The sequence below is a fragment of the Mytilus edulis genome, chromosome 5, assembly GCF_963676685.1.
Source record: "Mytilus edulis chromosome 5, xbMytEdul2.2, whole genome shotgun sequence".
Lineage (NCBI taxonomy): Eukaryota > Metazoa > Mollusca > Bivalvia > Mytilida > Mytilidae > Mytilus > Mytilus edulis.
The window spans coordinates 2,368-13,471 of NC_092348.1; the positions used below are offsets into that span (position 1 = coordinate 2,368).

Below are 11,104 nucleotides of genomic sequence, written 5' to 3' on the forward strand. Positions count from 1 at the left end.
GAAAACATAATTCCCATAAATTGGGGAATAAAAATGTATTGTTGAAAGTGAAAACTTTAACCTAAAGCCGGACAGAAGTACGGACGAACGAACGAACGAACGATTTTTAATTTCGTGATGTCGGGATATGAATTTCGTTTAAATACGCACCTCGGGATATCATGTTTTAAACCCGGGATTTCGGGATCAGGGCCTCTCAGACCACCCCTCAAATGAGCCTTAGTCACTATACGAGATTCAAATCCTACCATTGGTAAGTTAATAGGGCTCTCAAAAGGAAAGCACAGATGGATTGTCCTAGAAGCACATTTTATTAGAATAATAATGGTCTATAAGCAGTTTCATTTATTTCATGTTGAAGCGGTGCAAATTTTTAATCTAATTTGACTTTTACCCAAAAATGCATTGCAGCAAAGGGGAAGAATAATTGTGGTATAAGGCCAGAAACACGAAAAAAAATATGAATTAAACAGAAAGGAAACACATAACGGACTTTGGAAAAAAGGGAGAGGGCTTTTGATACCTTATATGAAATTCTCCAGTCATAATATCTTTTACCAAAATTCATCCTACAACAGTTTACAAGCTGTTTATGCCAGCGATTTCGCGGCTGTGTTCTAGTATATTGTAACGTCAAGACCTTGTGACGTGTCCTTTGTATACATGGGCATTATTATATAGATCGATTACGTTATTAGAACATGCAACGTTTTATTCCTTAATTCACGTATTCCCGACAATGCCAGCTCCAGACTTCAATTAAACTGATTGAAAAATTATGTCTTCATCATATGAATATCAGGCACAATCCTCCCCGTGAGGGGTTAAGTATCATACCATCATAACATAGAAAGCTGACCCCGGTTTGACCCCATTTCTTAAAGCAACAATGGACGTCATGTGATTACCATATATGGGCATTTTTTTACCAAAAAAAGTAAAGCCCGTTTTTTGGAATTTGTAGTATTTTGCATGAATTAATACTAATTTCCTTTTAAGTGAACATTCATGAGTTAGAAAAAAATGTGTTACTCAACTCAATTATGGATTAAACTCATGTTTTTCTCTCAAAATGTGTCTTCAAAGTCAAGGTGTTGACAAAAATAATGGTCACAGAAAATTAAAATCGTAATTTTCTTTCTTAACTTCTCGGGATACTATGCTGAATTAAATTATATTATGTAACGAAACTTGGACTATGTCAAATTTGTGCCACTTGATTGATGTGTCGATATTTCTGACGAAGCGGGGCCGACGGTAATTTACGAGTTACGTCCGTTTGTTTGACACTATCATGAACAAAATATTGTTATATCAAGCACCATGCATATGCTGTTTTTTTACATGTGGATATTATAAAAATAATCTAATTAAAAATATTTTGATACTGTAAACATGTGCAAAATAATTAAAGAAACACATTTTTAATATTACTTTTCAGAACTCAGTCCCAGTGAAATAGGCCCTATATATGTGTCCCTACTGTGTGTGCCATAATAGGAATCATTATAGGGATAATAATTTAATATTAATTTAATATTCCAAGAGTTATTCTAATATTTATGTTTTGGTAAGTATTTTTACTGCTGTAACCAAATTGTTTTTAACACAGAAATAAATTTCTACTCAAATAATACAAGTGGTAGTCAAACTATTCATGAATAATGGATCAATTAAGACAGGATTAAAAGGATAAAAAAACAGGAGTTCCTTTTCACTACTGATACCTGGTCCTACCTTTTCATTTAAACTTAAAATAGATCATAATGAAAGTATTCTAAATGTAAAATCTTCATTATATTAAATAATTTAGGGCAGTTCTTTTTCATTTACTTTTGCAGGATTCCTTTATCACAAATGAGTTTTGTGTCAGCCATCTAAAGCAGTTGAGGTTGTGCAAAGACCGTATACGATTTTCTTACCTTGTTTTTAGTTAAGTCAAACATTTCACCGACTTAAAGAGAATTGTTAATCCAGTAAAATATTCACAGCTGAACTCGCCATTGTTTTTTTTCAAACAAACTCACTAAATGTGTGTACATTGTGTTCAGATGCCAGTTGACATCGATGTGTAAAACCAAAAAACTACAATGTCAAAAAATGTTTTTCGATTGAAATTTAGTTCCAGTGGGGATTCCTAAGGAGTGATAGAACGTTCAGAGACTTATTTTAACTATGAGATGCGTAGTATAGTTATCTTTTATATAGCATATATAATCTTTGTTTATCTGTGAAAAAAAGAAGAAAAATAACACTATTAACTGCCAATTTCGCATAATTTATAAACGACAACCAATTTAACATGTGTAAATATTATTTTCTTTAATAAGAAGAACCATGATAAACAATGCTTTAAAAAATCAAAGGAAATCTATTTTTGACCTTAATGGCAATTTAAAAACAGACAAAAGAAAAAAATCCAAATTGGCGCCAAATTATTTTTTCCGCGAAATTACCGCAATTTCAGAATGGCGGGTTTTAATATCAGTCCCATTGCTGTCTTAAGAAAGTAGCAACAACGGTCGTTTCTAAGGGCTTGCTTTCCGACTGAAAAGAACATAACCCGCGTCATGCCAACAAATGTTTTTTAAATAAATGTTTTTAGTTTCGATGCAAAGATCCTATACAGTTGGAAAGCAAGTTCTTAGAAACGTCCGTTGTCGTCAAGCTCTATCAGCAACAATAGCAGGGGGAATAGATTAGGTGGCGCTACAGTCGTCCGTAACGTCAAAAAGTCCGCCAAATCAATCGGCTAAAAGATTGACGTTTAAAGTATTTTCTTCAACTTGTCATGCTTTTATTATAATTAAATTTTAAAATTTGTAGGTTTTTTTACCAATGTAATTTCTTCACGACATACACACTTTATAAAAAAATGCTTGTTATTGCTATTTCTTTATCCTGTCCGTTCTAAAAAAAAATAGCCATTTTTTTTGTTCGCCAAAAAAATCGATGTTTCCTAACTTGACGTTTGCGTATCCAAAAACAGAAAAGAACGGTTATAGTTTTAAATGAAATCGGGAAACCTATTTCAAATTTCTACACAATTTTGAAGCCATCATTTTTTACTATTATACATCAATTCTAGTGACCACCCTGCCATGTCAATTTGTATCTGGTGTTAGCTGCGTTTCTACTTCAAAACAGTGAAGTTTAGCTTCTTTTCATTGTACCTGTTTCAAAAGTACTCTAAAATACTGATTTTATTAAAGATATGAATGAAACTTTGTTTAAAAGTTGTGGTTCTTCACAATTCCATACGACACCTGTATCGACACCTGTATTTTATAGTAACTAAAACCCCTTTTGATCCCCTACACAAATTGACGGTGACATTGTTTTCTTTTTTCAACATACGTCATGGAACGTTAAAAACAAAATATGTGTCAGGGTCATGTAGGTAACCCTAACCCTACAGTAAAAATTTACACATTGGACAAGTGAAACGACAAACAAATATCTTCTTTATTGTGTTTGAAATTATACGTCTCGGGAAATTCTGACAAATCTGACAAATTATTGTTAGCCTATGGATGGACAAAGGCACAAAAAATAGCAATAGAAAATGCATTGCAAAGAAAATTTCTGGAAGAAAAAACATACAAGTTTAAACAGTGGGAAAGCCAGTGACATTGAAGAGCTACTTCCGGTAGTCCCGCGGGAAAGGGGACATAATCTAAAAATTTTGAGGTGGCGCTGTAACCAGCGTGTAAACAAAAACGTAGCCTGTGCTTCAGACAATAAATCTATTAAAACAACTTATCATCCATCAGTATTTGAGTTTAATTTTTCATTAGAATAGATTTTGTCACACGACTGCCAAATTCGGTATTCAAATAAGTGCTCCGTTATTGAAATATGATAATCCAAAAGACTACCTCCGTTGATTTCCAAAAAAACGCGGGTAATCCCCACGACTACAAACAACTGACACAAATGCATCCTAAAGCTTTTCATTGGTCGAGATATAAATAAATGTGACCTAGAAACATATGGGCACATGACTATGTACAGGATTCCCCGTCACTCTGAGTCTTGTTTACATAATAAATACTTCAACCGGAGGTCAAAATTCAACATTTTTCAGACGTTTTGGGAGTTATTTCGGTGCAAAATCAAGCAAATTATGTCATATTTTACAGATTTTAAGCACAAAATTGATTGAGACAACGAAGGGTGATGATGTTTTCAGGATTTTAAATATATTTTTCTTAAAACGTTGAGTGGTTGAAGGCTTTACAACGTCATTTGTTGATGTTTACAATTTGCTCAAACTCCTCGTATCACATTTTCTGTAGTTATTTAATTATGCTGGTGACGTATAACAGATTTATGGGCGAGATTTATGTATAACATTGAAACTGATTTAATCTATGAACGAATTTGTCCATATAAATAACTTCCATTGTCTGGAAGTAGACCTACCCCCCTTTTTTCAACAAAAAAAATTTCAGTTAGTCAAAAGTTGTTGTCTGAATAAGCATGCAAAAGTGCAAAGTGTAAGCACTCAGCTAGTCTTTGTTTTAAGCCAATTTTTAGGGTAATGGTTACAGTCATTCTTTGCAATTTGATTCTGTAAATTATTATAAATCTGAAATGTTTCAACTTGTCAATTTTAAAAAGTACATGTACCAATCAACAAGAATTGCCTGCCTAAACACTCACACATGTTTATAAATGTCTGTCCTTATTATGCGTATCAAGCAACCTGATGTACACTGTGACTAACTATTCATGTTTGAGTGTTTCTGGGCCCTGGGGCATATTTAACTCTTGAGAACTTGAGATTAACATTCAATAGGAATGCCCAATGCCTAGTACATCAAATTCTTAATACATGTTAGAGCTACATGTATATGACCATTTAAAGCATTAACAAAATGCTATATCACTTCCAAGGTCTGGTATATGAATGTCTCACTCTGATTTTGGTGATCCTGTTTTGTTGCATTGATATAACTGCTTGACCCATATTTTTATTTTACACCAGTTTACAAGAAAACAAATCTTGGACACAGGATCTATTCTTTATTAAGAATCATACCATTCCTATATCTGTGTGCTGATTTTTCTGCAATAGAATACCTTTTCACACATTTTACTCCATTCTAAAAGCACACAATTGCAATAATTTGCAAAATCATGTGTTTACATATCTAGGAAAAGGGTACATAGACATCTCATTCATAGTACTACACAAGGAGCAGGATCTGCTTATTCTTCCAGAGCACATGAGATCAATTATATGTTGTGGGTTCAAGTTGATCAGTTTTCTTTTTTCTAATTTGTATATTAGTTTAATCTTTTCATCAAAAAGTCTGAAAAAAGAGATATGTATCTACTGAAAATGATTTATTTAGGTGCAGGGGTTGCCACACTTTGAAATCTACATGGAAGCAAAACAGTGAAAAGTCATGTTCATGATAGGCTACTTGAGAGACCTCACTATGTCTAGGAGAAGTGAACAATTCTAGAAACTTTCCATTTAAGTCATTCAAACCTTATAAAGAATAAAAGACCATCATTTTGACTTTTTATATCTTTTTTTTTCTTATGTCTCAAATACTACAGTACATACATGTATATTTCTGATACCAGTGACCGATCCAGAACTTTTTCTATTTTTTTTTTTTGGGGGGGGGGGTAAGGGGTTGCTGCTGCTGACTAACTTAGGAGGGACCCGCTCCAGTGATTCCCTATTTAATCAAAGTAAGTAATATTGTATTGCAACAGTATAGTGTCTCATGTACATTTACCCCACGTTATCAATATAAAATTGTGGAGTGTTTCACATTGTATGTGTATTTGAAAATATAAAAATGTTTAGAAATAAAAGTTTATTAAATGATGAATAAATACAAAGTCATAAAAATAATGTTAAAATGAAAAATATGTAAAAAGTATTTTAAACATTTAAGGAGAACTATTCGTCTATTGTTAAAATTAAAAAGTTTTTTAAAGTAAAATCAAGTCAAATAGTCCTCTGTCCCATACATGTAAATTCTCAATATAGAAATCCTGCTCTTCTTATTCCTATTGTTATCTGAAAATATATAATTTATGCAGATGATATTATCAAATGAATATAATTGCAAACTTCTCTAGATTTTCTATATGATCGGTAAATTATAATATATTTTAATTGTCTACTGACAGAAACATGATCTTCTGAGGTCCCAATTAAAAAAAAATGTTGAAAGGAAATACTGGAATCCGAAGGATCAATCTCGAAATCCTGAGCTATAAAATTACCAAATCCAGACGTCCCGAAAAAGGTTCTCTAGAAAAGGTAATACTTGTACACACCAACAGATGTTTGGAAAAAATTTCTACTTATAAATTCATTTACTTAGTATTTAAAATTCATCACCATAATAACATATCAACCTTTTTAAAAGATATAAATAATGTTTTAATAAAGTATAACGTAATATGCAACATTAAATTATCTTACAGGTATCTGTTATTTAAAAGATAACTTTTCATTCAATCATTCATATCTTTAATTCTTCATACCAGTAATTGATAATAAATGTATCCAACGCCAATAAAACCTGGCCACAACACCAAGCCAATACTGAAGGTGGCAATAAAATTCAACAATAAATCACATAATTTTTTTTTAGCATGGAAGGAGGGACAGAATTTATACTTTCCTACTGGTGAATATTTCATATACCTGAAACCTTTTAAAAGATATTTTACATGCCCATATGCACTATTCAGCAAAAATAATAGAACTGTTGTTCACATAGACAAGGGTCTGGATGGGGTGTTCTGCATTTCTTTATCATTTAATCTTTTAGGTCACTGGTCTCTATTTTTTTTATACTTTTTGTCCATAATTTCTCTTTCCTCAATATATAAATTAGCACATCAATACTGTAAATTCAGAAATTATTGCGAGGTTTTTATTATTGCGAAAAATGCGACAGAGTTGTAAACGCAATAATTAAAACTTGCATTTTGTAATATTTTAACTGAATTAAGCATGACTTTTCTCAAAATCGTAAAAATTAAAATTGCATTCAAGTTTAAAATGACAAAATCGCAATAATAAGTGCACGCAATAATTTCTGAATTTACAGTAGTTCAAAATGATTATGACCAGACCTAAGGCTTGCTGCTAAGAATATTAAGATTTTTTTCTGGGATGCATAGGAAGTCGTCCCAGAAAAAAAGTAGTCTTGTCAGACTTCATAATAATTTGGACTAGCATGTCATTTGCTCTATTTTTTACTTATTTTATGGTAAATTTTCTCTATTCTTGTTCCTATAGTAATAATTCTCTAATTCTTTATACGTTTTAATAATCATAGTTCCCAGTAACAGATCCAGGGATAGGGTTCCAGGGATTGGAATCTCCCTTTTTGGGGATGATCAATGCATTTGAATGGGGACATATAGTTGGAACCCCCCTTTGTCCTGGGGTAGTTATTTTTTTCATATATTTTTATTTTGTTTGTGTTTTGTGTTTTTTGTCACACTTTTTGGGTTCAAAAATAAAAATATTCACCTTTTTACTATTCGAGACAACCAAACAAATCAGCACATTACATTACACAACTGCAAAACTTTAATTAAAATTTAAATGCTAACATTGACCTGCCAAAATTGAAGTTTTATTCAAATTGAAGTCTCACGCTGGAAAAGGGGCGTTTATTTACATGTGGTCTACGGAAATTTACTGGATTTAAGAATCGAAAAGAGGCAAACATGTAGCCATAACCCGATCAGATCAATAAATTATGTTATGGATAGTATTAATATCTTTCTACTAACCATTAAAAGTAATAATACTAGGATTTCGTGAGCTCAGAAACCTTAATCTGTTGAAAAATGGCGTCGATTTGTGTGCTTCCTTTTCGCAGCCTCAGTTACAATTTGACACGGAGTGATGGGTATTTATGCAAATATTTAGGGACTCCTATCATCATAGATACTATTTTTGGTCATTTTATATTTAAATAGCCAATAGGATGCAAATGTGTCAGTTATTTTCAGAAGGGGAAAACACCCGCCATATTTTTATCTCCCAAATTAACAACGTCACTTGCCACTTTCAGAAGTTCGTTTCTTGTAAAATAAAATCTTCTAAGAAGAAAAAATAGCATGGTCACCTGTAAAACTTACCTATATAACTTATTGATGATGAAATGACACAAGTTTAATTGTCTTTAACGATAAATTTCTCGAAAAATCACACGTACACGATGTAAACAAATTGCCGCGATGGCGCGATACTGTCGCCCTCTATGAAAAATCGCGATTGTCGCCCTTGATTTTCTGGCCTTTACGTCATATGGAAGGAGGCGCAGAATCGATCCGTGGCTTTCCCACTGTAAACAGTAAATGAAGGTCAGTTTAATAATTATATTTATATTTTATAAGTTAAAATCTTGCTTATATTATTATCTCTTTATTAAGTAAGCTACAATAATAAGAGCAACCAGGTGCTCCGCAGGGCGCAGCTTTATACGACCGCAGAGGTCGAACCCTGAACAGTTGGGGCAAGTATGGACAAAACATTCAAGCGTGATACAGCTCTGAATTTGGATTGTGATCAAATTTTTGACATTACATGGTTTTTTTTTACACAAAACAAATGTCAAGATTTTACAAATCAATTAAAGATTTCTTCAAACTTTTTAAATCTAAAATTAAATAGTTGACACAGCATAGGTTTCTGACACAGAATGAATGTGGTCTAATGAACTTAAAAGTTTTTTTTTTGCCTTTCAGCAATTCACTATGCTGTTGAATACTAATCCTCTCAAAAAAATGTTTGAAGAAATTTTCTTTTTATTTATGAAATCTGAAATGAGAAAAATTTCCCCCCCCCCTCCTTTTTTTCACATCCCCGTTTCCCTTTCTCCAAAACTGATATCAATTCAAATTTCTAATGGAGTTTGCAACAATAACTACTCTTTTAAATACATCATAAAATATTAAAATGTAAAATAAAGTGCTTGTTATCACTGAATGGTAAAGATTGGTTGGTAGTAAAAGTGAATATACATTGTTTATTGTATAAAACAATAAAAAAAACTTCATCAGCAACATTTTATATTGGCAAATTTCCAATGAAGTTATTTACATAAAGTTATTGGCAAATAAAAATAGAAAATGACATCATAGTCATGTCTGGCAAATGTCCAACATACATTATCTAAAAACATTTTAGATAAGATAAGGAAAAAAAGCTTCATCAGCAACATTTTATATTGGCAAATTTCCAATGAAGTTATTTACATAAAGTTATTGGCAAATAAAAATAGAAAATGACATCATAGTCATGTCTGGCAAATTTCCAACATATATTATCAACTACTATTCTATACAAAGAAAGATAACTCCAATTGAAAATTAATTGCTATTGCACAATATTGTGCAATTAGATATTTCTTGCTATTGTGCAATACTGTGCAATTGAAAATTTCTTGCTATTGCACAATACTTGATATGGAATCCTGATTTGGACCAACTTGAAAACAGGGCCCATAATCAAAAATCAAAGTACATATTTAGATAAAGCATATCAAATAAGCCCAAGAATTTAATTTTTGTTAAAATCAAACTTAGTTTAATTTTGGACCCTTTGGACCTTAATGTAGACCAATTTGAAAACTGGACCAAAAATTAAGAATCTACATACACAGTTAGATTTGGCATATCAAAGAACCCATTTATTCAATTTTTGATGAAATCAAACAAAGTTTAATTTTGGACCAACTTGAAAACTAGGCCAATAATTAAAAATCTAAGTACATTTTTAAATTCAGCATATCAAAGAACCCCAAGGATTCAATTTTTGTTAAAATCAAACTTAGTTTAATTTTGGACCCTTTGGACCTTAATGTAGACCAATTTGAAAACGGGACCAAAAATTAAGAATCTACATACATAGTTAGATTCGGCATATCAAAGAACCCCAATTATTCAATTTTTGATGAAATCACACAAAGTTCAATTTTGGACCCTTTGGGCCCCTTTTTCCTAAACTGTTAGGACCAAAACTCCCAAAATCAAACCCAACCTTCCTTTTATGGTCATAAACCTTGTGTTTAAATTTCATAGATTTCTATTTACTTATACTAAAGTTATGGTGCAAAAACCAAAAATAATGCTTATTTGGGCCCCTTTTTGGCCCCTAATTCATAAACTGTTGTGACCTCAACTCCAAAAATCAATCCCAACATTCCTTTTGTGGTCATAAACCTTGTGTTACAATTTCATTGATTTCTATTTACTTATACTAAAGTTATTGTGCGAAAACCAAGAATAATGCTTATTTGGGCCCTTTTTTGGCCCTTTATTCCTAAACTGTTGGAACCAAAACTCCCAAAATCAATCCCAACCCTCCATTTGTGGTCATAAACCTTGTGTCAAAATTTCATAGATTTCTATTCACTTAAACTAAAGTTATAGTGCGAAAACCGAGAAAATGCATATTTGGGCCCTTTTTGGCCCCTAATTCCTAAAATGTTGGGACCAAAACTCCCAAAATCAATCCCAACCTTCCTTTTGTGGTCATAAACCTTGTGTTAAAATTTCATTGATTTCTATTCACTTTTACTAAAGTTAGAGTGCGAAAACTAAAAGTATTCGGACGACGACGACGACGACGACGACGACGCCGACGCCGACGACGACGACGACGACGACGACGACGACGCCAACGTGATAGCAATATACGACGAAAAAATTTTCAAATTTTGCGGTCGTATAAAAACTAGCTTATTTTTTAAAAGTCAAAAGATGTGTTCTTACAAAATTTAATTTATGTTGCAAATTCTTGTCATTTAATCATCATTGAACATTATTAAAGTAAAATGCACAAGATTTGTCCCACTTATTTCATTTCATTTCTGAGATTAATATCCAATTATTCAGGTAAAATATATATGCAATACAGCAGCTGATACAGCAACCTGAAGAGAAGAAGCTCCATTTATTTTCAAAAAGTTTACCTTCATAATCTATATAATGAGAAATAAGACAAAGGGCTACTGTGCAAGCTAATCTAATAGTTTAATTCTACAATAATAATGATTTTGAAATTCAAAATTGTGTCACTTTCACTTATAATTTTAAGCATTATTTT

General features: G+C 32.0%; 1 long non-coding RNA gene across 1 annotated transcript; it reads right to left on the bottom strand.

Annotated features, from left to right (window-relative positions):
* Positions 1 to 5,822: 5,822 nt before the first annotated feature.
* Positions 5,823 to 8,344, bottom strand: LOC139522695 (uncharacterized). The gene is made up of 2 exons (XR_011664477.1): positions 7,783 to 8,344; positions 5,823 to 6,043 (listed from the first exon to the last, which is right to left on the bottom strand). It is a non-coding gene; the product is annotated as an uncharacterized lncRNA (long non-coding RNA).
* Between the last annotated feature and the right edge of the window lie 2,760 nt (positions 8,345 to 11,104).